The 19,105-nt window shown below is 41.6% G+C and overlaps 1 long non-coding RNA gene across 1 annotated transcript; it reads right to left on the bottom strand.

Moving 5' to 3' along the window:
- Positions 1-3,521: 3,521 nt before the first annotated feature.
- LOC140219012 (uncharacterized) lies at positions 3,522-16,936 on the bottom strand. Its single transcript, XR_011895290.1, has 3 exons — positions 16,648-16,936; positions 14,072-14,141; positions 3,522-6,712 (listed from the first exon to the last, which is right to left on the bottom strand). It is a non-coding gene; the product is annotated as an uncharacterized lncRNA (long non-coding RNA).
- Positions 16,937-19,105: the final 2,169 nt, after the last annotated feature.

The following is a 19,105-nucleotide window of genomic DNA, read 5'->3' as shown; positions in this document are numbered from 1 at the left end:
AAGCAACGGAAAATGCGTGACATATTCTGACAATGTTAATAGTATTTACAGCGAGATCGTACAGCGAGATCAGAAACTCCTCATACAGGTTTCTGTTGCTGAATACGTGCTATATAAAAGTGTTTTTCCAAGCGTGAGAGAAGCCTGCAACTGCAAGCACAATTCTCGTGTGGCTCGCCTCTTGAAGTATTTTGCGCGTATTCGCTCGCGTCTTTCAGGCTTGGAAAAGCACTTTTATGTAGCACTTATCGAGCAACAGAAAGCTCAACTGGGAGTTTTTCATGTCGTTCTGCAATTTTCTACTTTATGCCTTTAATCGCGTGGAGAATAGCTACGGGGCTCACACGGGTCCAATTTTGGTTCCGCTTAGTTGTCCTTTCGCTGGGATCCCATTTAAAGCATGAAAAGAAAATTTCTCAAATATTAGGAATGCGTTGGAGTGCTTACAGCAGGCTTTACCAAATCCTGACTGGGAGCCTACTGCTGTCACTGAAAAGAAAAGTGCACAATCTTTGCATTCCACCAGTGATAACATATCGGGAGAAACTTAGAGGTTAACAAAGTTCGAGAAGAAGTTTAGGACCGCGCATTGAACGATGGAATGAAAGATGTTGGTGGTAAGGCTAGGTGAGCGGAAGAGAGCGGGGTGGAGCAGCTAGAAAGCGGGGACAGCCGATATTCTTGTTCACGTTGAGAGAACAAAATGGAACGGAGACGGCCATGTAAGGCGTAGGGCAGATGACGGGCGGCGCACCACTGGAAGCATAGAATCGGTGCCAAGGGAAGGAAAGCGCAGTCGAGGACGGCAGAAATCTAGGTGGGTAGGTCGAAGTAGGAAAATTTCAGCTCCGAATGGGAATCATCTAGCGCAAGATAGGGTTAATAGGAGATCACAGTGGGTGGGCTATACACAATATATAAACTGATGATGATGATAACTATTTACTCTGACGCGGACAACTGAGAACTACCTCAGCTGACAACTATCTGAACTAAACAGTCGCCTTGCATTCACCCTTGAGCCTTAAAGTGGGATGTTAAATTTACACTTTACAGTTTCAATGAATAAAGCAGATACTTTCTTTTACGAAAGTAAGCTCCATCATTTAACGAACATGTAGCACTTAGAGACTGAAGTCTGATACAGCAAAAAAAAAAGCAATGCAAACACCATCGTTCTCTTTGAGAATCCCGTTGTCGTGTGGCCAGCAGTCTTTACCATTGTTCTCGCACATCAACACTGACAGCGAACTCACCTGCGAAAAATATCTTAATATGGGATTGAGGGCCAACTGTAAACCATGCTAGCTTCGTTATTTGACATGATCTTTGTAGGTAGGAGCTCTTCTTTCAAATATATCTCAAGTTTAAGGATGCCGTAGGAGCTGATCGCTATATTAAAGCCACAATAACTGTTTGCAAGAGAAATGTTCAACATTTGTTAAAGATTAATGCAACTCTCACGAATTTCTTCATTGTGAAAGCTACACTTTGAAAGGCTTCTTCAATTTCCCTAGTGATAACGAATTGTCTGTGTGATTGGCATCGTTCTCTTAACCACACGCATATATGGAGTGATATTTTTTATCAGAAAACTCGTACAGCACTATTATAGTGCGTTTCTCTGCCACGTAGTTCTGACATAAACACTCATCAGTAGGCTCCACGTAAACTTGCGAATGCGAAATATCTTCATTGTAAAGACACATCACTGTTATTAAAAAGAGGACCTCCTTCAATGCATTCGAGTGAGTGGAACAGGTGTGAACACGTGGCAGAAACTGATTCATTTCTTTATTTACCCCGCTGTTTTCCAACCTTCTTCACGAAAAATATACCTCCATGATACTCTGACACCCACACACCATCTATACGGCCGAAAATATTAAAAACACAACAAACACAAGGAAGGCATTTCTTTACGTTCTCGTGCAACAGTTTCTTATCTCGGCAAGAGCTCTTCTTTCATACGGTTTTTCTGGTGTTTACACTATTTTGCCAATGCAGTGGGTAGCGTTTTCAAATAGACACTTTAGAATGAGGTTTTGGTAGTACTGATCCCGATTATATTTCTTGTACTTTTAGTTCGTTACTTTGATACATCTTGCATCGAAGACAAAGATTTTGGTCCACAAACTGTGTATTTTTGTAATAATATGAAATTGAAATATTTACTGGTATGAAACGAAACGAAAAATTCAATATAAATTTTCTTCGTTGTCGTTAGGCCTGTAAAATTTAGCATTAAAGTCAATTCACGATACTATACCTAATACTTCTGTTGCCAAAATAATTTCTAATGTGAGGATTGAAGAAAGAAAACAGTTTAATTTACTGTCTGATCATAACATTCCATTCACTTCTTTCATAAGAGACTATCCACTACGCTTTTTAATAATTTAATTTTGAAAGAAATGTTCCCTATTCGCGTCATATTGTCACTGCAGTAACTTACGTCGCTGAAGAACGTGCTTAGTCATTTAAAAAAAAAAAAGACGAAATGTATTTTAGTTGTCCGTGTCATGCACAGATTTGCAACTGAAGCTATCGTTAAAAAAGTGATAATATTACGAACAAAGACAACATAATTTACTTGTATATTGTGCAATAACGACAACAAATGTCAAAAGCCTAATCACCTTTCAAGCGAAGTCCGTCAATGCTCAAAAAAGTCTTTGAAATAACGCAAGCACGAAATTTCAAAGACAGAAGGCGAAGCTGTGAAGCTAAAAAAATTGAGTACACTAGTCTCAAAACGCATGCCTAGTAAACGAATAAAATTGCAGTCGCGAAATCTACACTGTAAACAAAAAAACACCCAGATGGGCGTTTTTTGCTTGTCCTCTAGCGCATTCCCTTTTGTACATCTTTTTGCTCCCATTGAAAGGGCGTACGATAAAACTCCCATTGACGTGGGCATTAATTGGGCACACAACGGGGGTACCGTATACGCCCACTTCACCCCCCCCCCCCCCCCTATTTGACTGGGAGGTACAATGGGAGTATTGTGAAGGAATTAAAGGCATTTTAGTTTAGGTGCGGCAAGCTCGTAGCGAAATGCATGGTGGCGCGGGTCACGCGCTTACGCAGTACCAGACGGAACACCGCAGGCCGAAATGTCGAACGCCGGCGATCAAGGCTCAAGGGAACTCGGCCGTCCGTGAGCTGCCACCCGAGCAGGCGTCGCACCTGCTCGGAGCGAACGCCGGCGTCCGACACCTTGGCCTGCGGTGTTCCGTCTACTGCTGCATAGGCGCGGCGTACCGCCACGAAGCATTTCGCCGCGGGCTCGCCACACGTGGTCCAATCGACGGCACAGGGCCACCGCTGAATCGACCAAGTCACGCGCACACGTGGTCCAATGGCGAATGAACCCGTCACCGCACGTCTTCATTTTTTTCCCCTTTCGCTGATCACAGAGCCCCTCTTTGCAAAGCTTTTATACAGTCGTCCTAGCTTATCGGCAGTGCCTTCGAGAGCAGTTGCTACTTGCTGAAAGGAAAAATGCACGAGACACACACTGACAGTGAAGAAAATTTATTTTACACCAAATGTAAGAAATATAATATGTTCACTTCCGGACCCAAAAGAAAGCACATTTCTGCCCCAGTAAAACAATTGTCTGGATTTTAAAAAAGAGCACTGTACATTGTAAGCATGCCAGTTGCTAGTATTCTACATGTCCTAATACAATGAAATTAGTAAATGAAAGAAATGCTAAGAAATCTTATCTCGTTTCATACTGAACTGTAACTACAGAGCCATGTGTTTGAACTGTTACTTTGTACTGACACTCCGCACTTTTGCACAGACTATATATTGAGCTCGCTTGACTAAGAGTAAAACTTCATTTGGCCTAGTTGGCACATAATTCTGAACTTAAAACTTACAGCGCAAACACCTAAGACGAACCGCAAAAGGCAGATACGACACACGCTGGCACTAACTGACAACTTCTTTATTTCTTCGTCGTCGATGCATATATATGCCCTAGGCCACACAACTGCACAGGCGCACACATTACATTACAGAGATCTCCCAAATTATCACATATGCAAACGCAGGAACTCAAATTCAGATGGGTGCAGGGACAAAGCTATGTCACTGATGCAATTATCATTTTGCCTTTTTATGTCGTAGGCCTCTAAGGCAAGCCGCGCAAGCTCATTCATGCTTTTGCCAAGAATCGACGTCCCATCAAGTCGTGCCTCACAATTTTTGCAAGAGTTTATATGCGCAACAATGTGCACTCTTCTATCTACATTTTTGTTTACTTTTTGTGCATGTTCCCTGCACGGTCCCTTAAACACATAAGGTCATCTATCAACTCAAGAAAATTGCTTGCAGGCATAGTGTTCCTTTGGCGTTTTCTGCAACGAACAAGCTTTTAAAGCTATGCTCCCGCACCTGCGGAGAGGGCAGAGGAGGACGCCAAATTCGGCATGATGCTTCATACGTGTTGTGCGCGGTCGGCGTGGTTTATACAATTCACTCTCATGTGCTAAGACATAGCTTGGCTAGATAGGGCATTGCATCAATGAGCGACTCAGGGAACATGCACAACAAGTAAACAAAAATGTAGATAGAGGAGCGCACCTTGGTGCGCATATAAACTCTTGCAACAATTGTGAGGCACAACTTGATGGGACGTCGATTCTTGGCAAAAGCAAGAATGAGCATGTGCGGCTTGCCTTAGAGGCTTACCACAAGAAAGGCAGGGCGATAATTGCATTAGTAAGATATCTTTGTCCCTGCATCCATCTGAATTTGACTTCCTACGCTTGCGTATGTAATAATTTGGCAGATCTCTGTAATGTAATCTGAGTGCCTGCGCGGTAGTGTGGCCTAGGGTTTATATTGCATCGACGACGAAGAAATAAAGAAGTTAGCACCAGTGTGTGTTGTATCTTCCTTTTGTGGTTCGTCTTAGGTGTTTGTGCTGTAAGTTTAAGTTGCTTGACTAAGCCATTCCTAATTAACAGTGGCTGGTATAATGAGGCCGATCAGTGGTATTTTGCATGGACTAGCACACAAATATGATAAATGTCAAAGTACTAAATTAAGAAATTGGGACTCATCACACAAACAAGCTACATAATTTAGTGCTGGATTTCTGAGCAAGCTTAAAAAATTATTGTATTTTACGAACCAGAACCCACCTTCTGATTATGACACATGCCATAGCGAGTAACCCGAATTAATTTGGACAACCTGGGGTTCTTTAACATGCACCTGTCTAACTACACAGGTGCTTTTGCATTTCGCTCCCACTGAAATGCGGTTTTGTTTAAGACTACATTTACGAAAGTTCCAAACACGATCCCCCCTATATTTTTACAGTGGGTGCTCTTTAAATGGAGCCTCAAGGTGCCAGGGAAATTGGTTCCATTTACCAGGCATTATATTTACTGAGAGACATTGCAGAGAGCCAACCAATTATCAGGATGGTGTCCTATTTAAGCGGCAGTTTCAAAGCGATTTTCGTTTATCGAGATTCCACTGTAGTCCATAATAGTGGATGAGTTGTGTTCTGCATGGACACATTAGCATGGCTACCATGTTTAGTTGAATATTGCGCAAGCAGCAACATTTCACTGTACCCAGTGCAATATATAAAGCCAGCAATGTAACATGTTGCAAATGCAGCCACGAACAAGTACCTTCCCTGATCATATCCAAAAGCAGCATCTTTATACGAAATTAGTCATGCTTTCTCCCGTTTAAGTGCCTTGTTTTCAGAAATCAAATCCTCCTTATCACATTGACCTCCAATTGTATCATTCCCCGAGCTGAGGTCATTTGAGATTGCATTTATTTGCCCTTCAAATAGCGTATTGGTCTTATTTAAAAAGCACATGGCATCACAGTGACCACCTAGACATAGAATTCGAGCTGCAACACAGTAGCAAACATTCTGAGGTAGAAGCCTAACTATTCTTTTGAATTTGGATGCATGCTCAAAACACTGCTACGCAATTGCAGACAGGGCTGATAGTGTAGCAACCAGGACAGATTTAACGGACATAAAGGAGCAAAATTGTGTGAGCTTCGAATTATTATTCTCTCTGAGGAACCATGCTGTCCAATTATAAAACGGGGATCAAAATAAAGTAATTGGATAGCAAATCTGCATTTCATTAAGTAAATAAAATACTGTTCATGCTACCTTCCAGGGTGCACACTACATTCCCTTTCCTTGAATGTGAATTTGCTACCTTTCCATGGGTTGCCAAATGTATAGGTGTATTGTTGGTCAAGGGTGGTGGAATGGATATAGGTCTCAGGCTAGAGGAAATATTTAGAGGAGACTTGCCAGGTTGAACAACGAATGTCTCAGGCTGGAGCCATTTGGTTCTCTTGCAAAGATGTTGCCTCCAGCTTGAGACTTCCTTTGTTGGACAACTGTTGATGACTAATTTCGCCATCTTTTCATTTACCCTCGTCTTATTCAACCTATTGCTCCACGCAGCAGCTGCACTTTCTTTAAAAAATAAAGATATTAATGAGCTCAAAGGCTTTGTGCATGGCTGCATCCCCAAGTGCAAAAATTTGTTTGCAGAGTGAATGACAGAGTTGGTACCTTTCTTGAGAATTCAATAGGAAGAACCAAAAATTAAGCTAACAGACTGGTTATGACGACAAGTAAACATGAATTGATGTGGAGTGCCATTTCTTCATTTTGCACCAGGCTTGGGGCCAGCCAGACTTCTTCCTAAAATTGAGAAAATTTTTCTAATGAAATACATATTAAGAGTATTTTCTTCATAATCTGAAAATTTAAAAACATGGTTATTTGGTTATTCATATTTAGTTGGGAACAGTGCGAAGGACACTGACGAAGTAAGGGCTTATGCAGTAATGCCACATAGTGCTGGCTGAGAACAGATTCAATTTTAGAACAGACAAACAGTTAAGTACTTTGGAATGCTTCCTAAAAGCCATAAAAAACCAAAGCAGGAAGCAGTTGTACAAAATAATGTATGTGCATGAAAAATGCATCTGATCATCGGTTCGCAGACATGTATGCCATTTGCTTGTCAGTTAACAAAACACGTGTTACACTGAAACATTTCTCCTACAATTTGGCAATTCTGTGGGCTTTCATTATTGCTCGGGTCAGTTGGTTTATGTTGTTACTGCTACTAGTGTACGGTGAAGTGTAATGTAGATGGGCAAGTACTACTGACAACTATGAACATTGGCAAATTTTGCTGCACCAGGATAACGCATGCATTGTCCCGCTGCAGCGAAACTTTCCAGTAAACATTCACAGTTGTCTGTAGCACTTTCCCATCTGTCTCGCCTCACACTGTTCCATCTATAGCGCTTCACCATACTGTAATATGCACCACCGACACAAAATTCTACCCTTCTGAAGTTCTTACAGCTACTTCGCACTCGTCACATTCAGGCCGCCAGGCGTACTGAGCCCAATGTAGTATAACTGCATAGACTGGCAGCTCCTGTCATGGACTTATTCTGGTGTAATGGCACCACAGAAGCAAACGAAGACAAAGACATGCAGGACACAAGTGCCTAACCTCAACTCTCGCTTTAATAAGAAAACAGACATCATATACATCACATAGTGACAGGAAGTGATGTCATTAATTCAAAAACAAATTCTTTGTGCAATGTAGCTGAGAATGACTGATGCATTTGTCCTTTTCGTGCTAATCTGCCAAAGCTTAATTATCTTATGTACATCTGCTCATAATTTTTGGCTACAAGTTTTGATGAACACAGGAACTAACCAATCTATTTTGCAGTGCATCACTATGTGCGAATGAGAGTTATTCCACACAAACTTCATTAGCCGCAATCTCAAATTAATACAATGTGTGTATGCCATGCAAGCATGACTGGATGGGAATGGCTGACTGTACATAACCTCCGTTGCACAGTGCACCGCCTGCAAATTGTGCTGCACGCAACAAATTAATTTGTTTTTCTGGCTTGTCTTTTTTTCTTATCAGAGCAAATCTCTCATCACATGTTTCATACAGAAAAAAAAATTTTGCCCGTAGAGACCAGCTACACAATTACCCATGAAAATTACAAATGCATACGAAACAACTGCAACCACTTTTTTACTTCATCTCATTCATTATATTCCATATTCATGCCTAACTTAGTTGCGCAAATCATTGTTTTCTCAGGCCCTTGTTAGGAGAGTTTTGTGCTGTAATAAAAGGCAGAAGCCAAAAAAAGGAAAAGGTTGGTTGTGGTTGAAGCACAATATGCATCTAGTGAGCTAGGCCGCAAGCGTTGTGTAGTCTGCTGCCATCATAAGGCCGTGCCTACATTGGACAGATGGGATGCTCTATTAATGCGAAATCAGGGAAATTGAGGGAGTATGAGTCATCCGTGTGAAACAATCCTCCATCACACAATGTTAAATACTGCAAAGAATGTGACTGCGGTCCTGTGTTCCACAAAACTTGCGTTGTAGCCAGGTATTACGACCTGACAACATGCAAGGTAATTGTGGCTTGCAACATTTAAAAAGTATGACGAATGTATCAGTGATCCATTAGTTGCACTGCATAAAGACTTTCTTTTAACAGATATCATCACATCATGTCTCCACCTGTTATTAAATATTGCCTGTTTCCTTATTTTAAAGCTTGAAGTGAGATCCGGTGCTTGTGTCATGTGCGTACATATCTTTGTTTACTTTTTGTGGTGTCATTACACCAGAATTTATATAACCAAATGGCCACACACTGCTTTTGTCACGTTATAGTGGTGGTTGCAAAGCCTCCCAAACAGCAGCCTATTTGGTCAAAACATGCTTTTGTACATATGCTCTTCCAAATAGAAAAGCTATCAAGAAGGTAACAAGAATCAAGAGCATTAAGTTAAATCCACTGCAATGCTTTACTTTTTTGCCTTTATTCCTTACACCTAAGTGGATAAGAAAGAGTGTGAATGTTACAGAAATGCACTAAATAAGTTGTTGAAATTATGCAAAAATGTTAACGCAACTAAGCATAGATTTATGTGCAATAATAGACACCAGTCTCAATTTCTTTCCTTCTGACATAAACATAGTATATCTTATTCCTTTGGCATGAAGGAAAGCATATGTAGACCAGACAAGCTTATATTTGAATGAGAGCCTTCACGATTAAGCACCACTATAATGTGACCATAAGAGTACATACACTGTAAACAGTGCCGATGACAGCCCAAATTTCATGAGTGCAACATGTTAGCGAAAGCAGCAACCATTAACCCAGAAACTAATCAAATCCCACAAAATACCAACAAGAAAAAAAAAGATTAATGTGTCAGCGCAGCACCTGTTCTCTGAAGTTACAGAAAAGTGGTATGCTTGTTAACAAACCTGAAACCACAGCACATTTGTATCTGACCACCCCCTGCCTCTTTATGTGCTTTCGTGCCTCTGACAAGACATTACTGGATATTTATTTGCTTGTCTTGCAAAAACACATCAATTATTAGTCAGTGCACAGTGCACCATGCCATTTATCTATGTGGACTCACTTTGTGCCCTTAGCACTGCTCTCACCTATTCAGAACTAAGGATTGCAAAAAGACTTGTTCCACTTAAATCTACATGCCTTAATATGTGGGTTCTGCAGTCGAAATAGGGTAATTATAAGTAAAATGCATGACATGTTCTGATGAACTTTGTTTTCATAATCTAATTGTTTATTTGGGCACATAACCAGTCAGATCATTTGTACTAAAACAAGAAAACAAATTCAACACACTAGTTTATACTGGTTGGTGCTCTATTGACTTTAGTACACACATTGAACAAACGACCGGCAGTGAGAAATACCAACAACCACTAACTTCCACACGGCATTATTGGTCACATGTGCACGATATAGCTACAAAAACCCAAACGAAAGTAGACAAAGAAAAAAGTACATTTTAACAGAAAAAGAACAAGACAAAAAAACTTCTTTTGGTAGCTATATCACAATCAAGGTGTAAATGACAGCTATAGTTTGGCAAGCACACATGTAGTTACTTTGCTCAGTTCCTCGATATCCCAATTTCTTGTTTGACAGCAACACCAACGGGACATCTACGCATATCTATTGCACATGCCATTTTTGCTCGCTCCAAAATCCTTTCGTGGTTATTCATTTAGTACCTGCTTCGCCTGTACTGGCATTGCAGGGGGGGTATACATTCTGTGTAATGTAACTTACATTCAAATCAAGCACACAAAGCAGGGAGGGAATTATCTTTGAAAACTATGCAAACAATTGCAGGCTGAAAAACCTTGCAGTCCCTTTGGTCCAAGGAAAAAACAATGTGAGGCATCACCTATAAGTAAAGGAAATTAATAAACCTTTTTAGTGTAATCTCTTTCTTGTGAGGTATGATGATAGCCTGATATGAATTTCTCTATCTCTACATGTTTGGAACAGTATATGCTTGAAATAATCTTAACTGAAGAGATTTCCCAGTCTTTTAAATCCTGCCATTGCAGCTTACCCTTACTCTCAGTAATACAAAGCCTTTTAGTATGACTTCCTATTACAAATCTAACTGCCATATTTTGAACATTTTCAAGCAGACCAGCTGACTCAATATTATGGGGATTCTAGCAAACATGTACTTATTTGATTAGTGAATGCACATAAGCAAAATACCGCTGTTCTTTGAGGTTTTCGGGAAGCCAACAAAATGTGTATGGGTGGACACACGACAGCTACTACACCGATAAGCATCGTGGCCAACCAAAATTAAGTTTATTCCTACATGGGCGGGCGCGGCGGAGTGTGAGCAGACAATGGTCGGCTTTTTCTGGAGTCATATACAAAGGAACCCCAACATAACGAATGCACTAAAATCAGCAATTTGGTTTGTTGTACTCAGATTCGACCGTTTAGTCAAATAAGTACATTTGCAAATGGATTGTTTTCCTACGGAAAGGGCCGCAGTCAGAAAACACAAATCTGAATGAGAAAAAAATTTTGAATTTGAGAGTCAGCGACCAAAGATACGGTTTCACGGTGTGTTAACGATACCTTCACATAGGTAGCATGAAGCAAACCCAGCCTTGCTTTCGCATCCACCCTGTCCTCTTTGATACTGCCACACACAGTGGAACGACACCATCATGAAAAGTGCTGGCAGTGGAGGTGAATGCTTTGTCTGTATCAAACTTCAATGCATCTCTGAAACTACAGATTATGCAACCCCGTGTACTAAACATGGGGGAAGACTGTGCACATAATACCACGCCATATCAGCACGTCTAGTCTTTCCACACGCAGCAGATCACCTCTAGAACAGGGTGTGCAGGCTGCAGATGTGCTCAGCTGCGCTCACAGCCATGGCGCTAGAAAAGAAGACGCACGGACTGGGCCCTTCTGAGGGCCCCCTTAAAAGCTCAGTTTGTCATTTTTTGTTTCTGTAATAGGCTAGTGATAAAACTGAATTTGCTTCATGCCTATTAAGAAATGTTGTACACATGGTAGAAAAATTATGAAAGTAGAACATTTTATTACTTTTCACCCCTCTCAGTTGGAATATCGTACAAATGCATAAGCAGCCATTTTTGCCTTGTTTCATCTAAGATGTTTTTTTCATGCTGAAAGAAAGGCATGTGTTTAAAAAATAAGCTTGGTTGCAACATGTAAAGGAATTATGTAATGTCACAAGGGTTCCTGAAATCAAAATATATTTGTGATTTCTTTGCGACTGGAACACTCAAAAGGAAAACGACCTTTTAAACAGACTAAAACAAAGCCACAGCACATGCACCCACACTAAGCCAGGGACTGTATCAAGCTGATATGAGAAGACTTTCAAGAAAGAATCTTTCCCGGTTTGGGAAAATTCTTAAAACAATGGTTAATACCTGGCCCCATGCCTTAAATCTAGAAGGAATAAAGTTCTTAGGCTACTCTGTGTTCTTTCTTGAACCCAACAAATGTGCCTAGAAAAATGGGTCAAGTCTACATCTTGCCGCATCTGTGACAAGGTGTGAACAAAAAACTCGCTTTAGCTGGCTGCAGTGCTCCCTGCGATGAATATTCAGGCAGAAAATTGTTACCCCAGTGTGACTGTGCACCCAAGAAAACAAAATGTGGTAGACTACATCAATGCAAACGGAAAAATCTTTAGTCCATGCTTGCTGGCAACCTGTGTCTGTATTGGCCTCTAGGAGAATTGTGGCCCCCACGTGCTGGAATATTTCCATGGCATAGAAAACATTGTGATACCAGCTATCAAGTGCTACCATGAAGTAGCTACCAGCTATCAAGCTATCAAAAGAGCTATAGGCAATTTTGCTGCAATAACAGTACTGTTTTTATAGCATTCGTTGTGGGGAGTGCGGCTTGCCCCTTTTGCCGGAGTTCTTGCTGAACGGCGATTTATTATCAGTTTGTTATATGTGGAACTTGAACAGCTTATATTTTTGTCTCCTCAATCCACACTTCTGCTGCACTTTTGCCAGCATCTCTACACAGGGTGTCTTGACTGAGGTCATACCAAGTAAGCACGCTACAAGCCTTGTGTGCATCGTTTTCATGACTCTTTCGATGACCAAATTTCATTTTCAGTGACTTTATCAACTAAGTATCTAGCGGCAGCTTGAACATGGGTACTCATGAGAACTCGCACCAGGCTTGGTCAAATACGTCCAGCACTGCAGCACTGAGTAGTGAACCATGCTGTAAGAGTTGGCAACTAAATTGCCACCTTGTGATTGAAACTTTTCATCCTTACAATCAAGGCTTCAATTGCCCAGCCAGCGAGCTGCAGCAAAGGTGTGAACTATAGTCATCTGATGTCACATTCTATGTCATAGCGATAGCAGGTGATCCCTCCAGTGGTGGCCCTCAAGGCCAACAGGCATCCCTTTCTATGCACGTGCTTGTGTAGGACTGGGGAGATGGTGCCAGTTTGTTCTTCAGCATTAACACTGTTCACGCTGTATCAGGAACACATTTTCTTACTCAGTGCAATAGCCCTTGAACCTACATAATTGCCAATGAGTCCTTTGTCGACCAACCTTTCCTTTGCCATGTCATTTGCTTCTGCCTTGATGTCACAGCAACTTCAGCTATATGAAGCAATGATGGTGTTTGAGTACCCACACAGCCTTGCAGCTTTCCAACCTGAACATTGCTTCATTAAAAGCTGACATGATTTGGTCTCAGCAGACAGATCAGAGTTTAAAAGAAGCCTTAAACTTCTTTCAAAGTCATTCTAACCTTGTCAATAATCCCGTGCCTTTTGATGTGTTATTCAGCATTGTCCAAAGCAAGTCGGCTCTTAAAAATCAAAATAACAACTTTGTGAGGCCACCTACTAGGCTACCACTGTCTCTTCAGCCAGCCTGAAGTGCCTTGCAGCCATCAAAGCTGGAGTGCAAAAAAAACGACAAAGAAAAGTGTGGCAGACAAAATGCTCATGGAAATTCATATGTTTATGGACTGTTACACTGACTGAAAAAGATGGTGGCTTCCCAATACAGTCTTGATGTACGTAGCTGTTTCAGTCACGAATAAACAGCCAGTTGCGCAGTCCTGCACAAGCACAGTGTACAGATGCCCATGGATTAAAATTTGTTGTGTGTGCATGTGGTACAGTGTACCACATTTCATGTTCCTGAGGCTGCAGTACACTGGGAAGACTGGTTGCAACTTCAATAGTAGGCCCTTAGAGTATTGCAGCCCTTTGTTCATATTTTGCTGCAGATTGTATCAAATGCGAATGCAAATTGTTTTGCAGGACACGTCAGTTCAGTTCAAGCAATTAGACAGAGTAACCCAAGAAATAGTTTAAGCCTCGAAAAGGTCTTAATACAGTCCCTAGTTTAGTACAGGTTTTCGCCTGATGTTTTGGCTTCTTCTACGGTATAATGCTGTTGCTTGCTAGGTACTGGTGGTGTGATGTGCACACTCTCTTGTGTTGCTATAACGACAACTTGTAAAAAAGATTTTCCTTCCTAACAAACATTTGGATACAGTGCCTGTGAGCTCATCTTTTAACCTGTTTTTCATTTGATCTGTGCATTTACATTGAACGTAAACTAGAAAATATCAGTACTGAGAATCACAAAAGAACACACCTGTGTAACGATTCTGCCGAGATCGTGGGAGTGGTCCAGCCACAGGATGCAACGCAGGTAGAAAGGCCTCCTGAGTTAAAGCAAAATAACAATCGTTGTAAGATGCGAATAAAAAATTTTATTCTGTGAGGCTTTCGGCATGTATACTAATTACCACATTTGTATGTAAAATAGTTTTGCATAATAGCTGAGCAAGGTTAACGTCTCGCCCTGTGACTGTCAGCCAATGCTACTCATGGCAATGGTGGCAAATATGGCACATCCTTTCAAATGGAACTTTTGTGGGTTACATGAATTTAAAAGAACTTAGGTTTACATAATACATAACACCTGTGGTTAGAAGGATGTCTTGCATGCAGCACCAATGCCACAAGTGGCACTGCTTAACACTTCCAGGGCCAGACTTAGTACATAAACAATACAAATGTGCAACAATGTGAACAGGTGGTTAGCTGCTGCTATAACTCAAAGATTGCATGCATCATGTAGATGTGAATGCAGCTCCCATCAGGAGCGAGTTGCCCTTTAGTGCACTTCACTTCTCTTCCTCTTTTGTCTTCATTGCATGTTGGTGCCATATGGTAATAATGAACAAAAATTAAGCACTTCAGTTCCCATTCTTGTTTTACTACATGCTGTAAAGTCATCTAAGTGCGCTTAATACTCTTAAGAATGTACGTTAGCCATTTTGTCAATATTTTTCGCTTGGCTTCACTACACCTTAATGAAGTGCAAATTCTAGACAATGCTTACAAAAAAACCTACTCCACACAATAACACCTCCAATTAACAGTACACAGTCTATGGCTTCGAGATGTGTACATACATACTTTATACATGGTTACAATGAAAATATAAGTGGTTGTTCTAATACGCACACTTAGCATACTGCATAACAGTCACCTGGTTCCAAAATGGCTTTTTGTTATCACACATAGGACGGCCACAACTATAAATTTAATTCTGGCAGTAACTTAAGCCACGGCCAAAACCTTCATAGTGCAATCAATGAAAATTTTCGAATTTAGAGCAGTTAGACATAAACAGGGCAAGTAGTTTTAAAGTGTTAAATAATGAACTGTTATGGAATATGGCGGTAGAAGGCCATGCGCCTGAAACATAGGTACTGTTTATCATATAAGCACATTCTTATATTTTTGCTTAGTTTCCTAGGGATTGCATCAAACAGTTTGCTTGTGTAAATTTTGCTACATGGCTGTATCGTATTAGCCCTTATCTTTTCACATTTGGCTTACTGCAGCTTTATGCACATGCATAAAGCTACTACTGCCACCACTTTCTACACTACTACCTACTACCTACACTACTACCTTCAGCTGAAGGCCAAGCACTATGCTGTCCAACATACATGCATTTAACAACACCGAACAGTAGACAGAGAATGAGCAACTCTTTTAAAAAGTGCAGTTCTTTGGAGACACATTGATATATATCTGGAAAACAGAGATTTTTGCTAAAATTATAACTTAATATAATTGGTACTGAGCATAATGCATCTTGCAATAAACTTGCATTTACCGCACACCATTATACACACTGCGACCTCTGCAGCTTCTCCACAATCTGGCACAATGTGCTCAAGCTGCCTGTAAACCCTGGAAGGGGTCTATGATAGCTTAAGAAGCTTAGCAAACATGAGAAAGACCTAAAATGAAGGTCAGAGAAGCAAAGCAAATTTTTAACCATTCCTCTCTATGTTGCTATGAATGTCAAGGTTCCAGCAAATGATGTGTTTGAACTGTGTTTTTAATCGTGCAATACTAGAGAGCACATTTTTGCAATAATAATGTGACAGAGAAGAATGACAGAAACTAACTTAATGAATATTTTTCTAAACTTGCATGAGGTTTTCGTCATTATGCTGATGCACACACCTGCATACCTCTACTGTGAAGTCTTGTTTCAGTTTATTTTATTGTCACATAGTAATTTACACCATACACTTGTCCTGAAATACATCACGTTGGGCTCCTTCAGTATTTTTTGCTTACTGGAAACACACATGCCTATACAGGGAAAGCACTCAATACATGCAAGACTGCCACGGGAATGGCCACTCGAGGTCGACTGTTAGTACAGCGCAAAAGACGAGGACTGAAGGAAGAACACAACACAGGCACTGTCACACAGAAACATACTCAAGGCACTTTGCGAGATTCTCAGGCTTCTTTCATGCTCTAAAAACACATTATGTAGCACATATTGAGCCACAGATAGCTGTACTGGGAAATTTTCACGTTGCTCTACAATTTTATAATTGAGACTTTTTATCTAATTACATTTGAGAAGTTGATTAATTGATTAAGACTAATTAGGTAATTAGGCAAAATGCAGCAAATCCAAGTATTTCCAAGAGACAGGAAACAACATTACATAGGTTCTGTGCAGCTAGATGGCATATTCATATTTTTAAAAGTTTGCTAGAGTTACGTGGGATAACCTGCATACCTCCTATGGAACAGGTGTCACACCAATCACTCTAAGTAATGCCGCTAAACTAGCCATTGCGCTCAAAACATACAGGGTAAAAAAGCAAACTCTAGGTAAGAGCATACCAAGGCCTCTATTGCTGAAAAGGGAAACTGATGGGAGGCGCCCGATCTCCGGCCATGAAGATGCTTCATCCTCACAGTTGGCAATGAAACGACCGCAGCCGCAGTCCTGAAATAAAAATGAAAAATTTGACACTACAGTGATCACACAGAACACAAAAAAGCTGGTCACAAGCTTATCTTGGAGAACATCTGCTGCTACATTAGGTTTTGTATATTCGTCAGCTTATTGTTAAACTAAGCTTGCCAATATTTTATATCTTAATGGCTTTGCTCTTTACAAACCAATACCTTTGCCCAACTCATACACATATGCACTACTTAAGCTATGAGATGTTTACTGATCCCTTACAATGAATGGCTTCTAAGACAAATTATTTCACACAAAAGGATGCATAACTTATGAGTGTTACTGACACTGAATACCAAGGTAGTACCTTTTTTTATAGACAATCGCGGACTTGAAGCACATTTTTCTCATAGATACAGGTTACAGGTTGATCGGTCTGCCCTTTTTTTTTTCACCAGCAACAGAAATTTTGTTATTAATACTCGTGCAATATAGGATGACGCTGTGATGTGTGATATGATCCTGAGTTGAAAAGCGCAACTTCTTTGTGTTAATTTGGCACCTAGAATTCAATACTAAATATCTGTACCCAATAGGCAATGGCACAGCAGCAAAGTAATTAAACATTAAACAAGTTCAGGTATCCAGAGCACAGCGCCAGCTGTTGAATAACAACATTGCACAAGCATCGACTATATAGATATAACGTAGTAAGTGCACCGCAGGCGTAGTGGCGGCCTCAGCAAAGAACACAGGCATGGAGCGACGCGCCCGTATGGCCTATCACCGGCAATGCTATCGCGTAAATTGATATATCTCGTCACGGCACGGGCACCGTTTTCTGCCGGCCGAGGTGCCGCCGCCACTGGTACTCACCTGCTCCGGCCGCCGAGGTTCAAGTGACGGCGTATCCAGTAATCTGAACCCAAGCAGGACACCTGTTACCGCCATGCAGTACGCTAACAATAAAGAGGTTCTTATACTCTGACCGGCAGCTCATGCGGCGTTGACCCGTAGTGCCGTTGGAAGCTCACCACACTCTTTTAATACCACAAACGCGCCGCCGACATTTCACGCCCGTAGATCAAAGTCGACGTGCGCAGGCTCTACATGCTACGTGCCGCAGTCGCGCACTGCCTGCACAATCAACGACGTGGGCGCGAAGAGACACAGACGATAGAAAGGAGCGTACTGGCAAATCTGCACAATGCGCGCTAAGTGGGCGACCTACTGCACACGATCGCACGAGCTAGGGGATTGGCGCCACGTACGCGCCAGCTAGCAGATACCGCGCACAAAGAAGCGCCGCCGGTTCTCGCTCAAATGATCGCTGTACAAACACTCACACACGCGCACCGCAGTAAGCCCTTAACGAGCCGCCACATTTTCAGGCCGCGGTTAGGCGGCGAAGCTTAGCTCACCTCGCACTGCACGTAACTATTATGGTAGTGGCTTGCGCTTCGGGGATCATGTCGAATGCTCACATCCGCCCAATTAAAGACGCGGCAAAGTCCCTCATTATATAAAATCCTAATGTTTAAGTACACTCGCTTGACTCTGAGCACTCAAGTCGCCTCGATTACGACAAAGCTCGAAGAAGCACAGTGATCGTGCAAAATGGTTCTGGACGGTCAACTGTCGCGCCATGTTGTATCGAGACCTTCAACAAGTCATATCAGCGCGTCTCCTCACTTAGAACACATGCACACTCATAGAACATGTAATAATCGTTCAAAGTCACTTACCGTGGAGTCTTGGGGGTTCAAAGCATTGAGAAACATCAACCACGGTAGAAAAATGTGCCGTCGCTGGTCGAATGGCCGTCGCTGAAAGCTGCTTCAACGCACGCGCGCGCGCTCCGAAGGCTGGTGTTCCTCCGCGCGTACTTCCGACTTCGGCGTCCTCTGCAGCACCACTCCGAACAGAAAAACAGCGCCGACACACATTGCGCGGGATATTTCGAATCTGACTGCAGAAATATACCTACTGAAATTGTCGCTACGGCTGACTGCCTTGTTGGTCATGGCTGAGTTATTCTTTTCTCTGTTTGGCTCGTCTCAATTTCCCCTACGCCACCGTTATTCCTTGAAAACCCCCATTTTACAACCGCAATGCCCCTTCAAATGGGGTCGGGGGTATAATAATGGTTCTAGCTTATTTTACTTCTCGTGGGCGTACTCATTTTAAGCTAGGGGGGAAAAATGGCATATCAACTGTTAAAACGCCCATATGGGCTCATTTGTGTTTACAGTGTACTTTGAACAACACATCTCAAAAGAAAAAAAATCTGCTTGCTTAAGAGTATTCATTTCATAATCTAATCAGCTGGGACAAGCTCTCCCATTCGAACTTAATTAACCATCTTTTTTATCACCCTTTCTTAATAATACT

Source organism: Dermacentor andersoni, chromosome 6 (assembly GCF_023375885.2).
Source record: "Dermacentor andersoni chromosome 6, qqDerAnde1_hic_scaffold, whole genome shotgun sequence".
In the NCBI taxonomy this organism is placed as follows: Eukaryota; Metazoa; Arthropoda; class Arachnida; order Ixodida; family Ixodidae; genus Dermacentor; species Dermacentor andersoni.
Note: the sequence above shows the minus strand (reverse complement) of the source record. Positions and strands in the feature narration are given on the sequence as shown.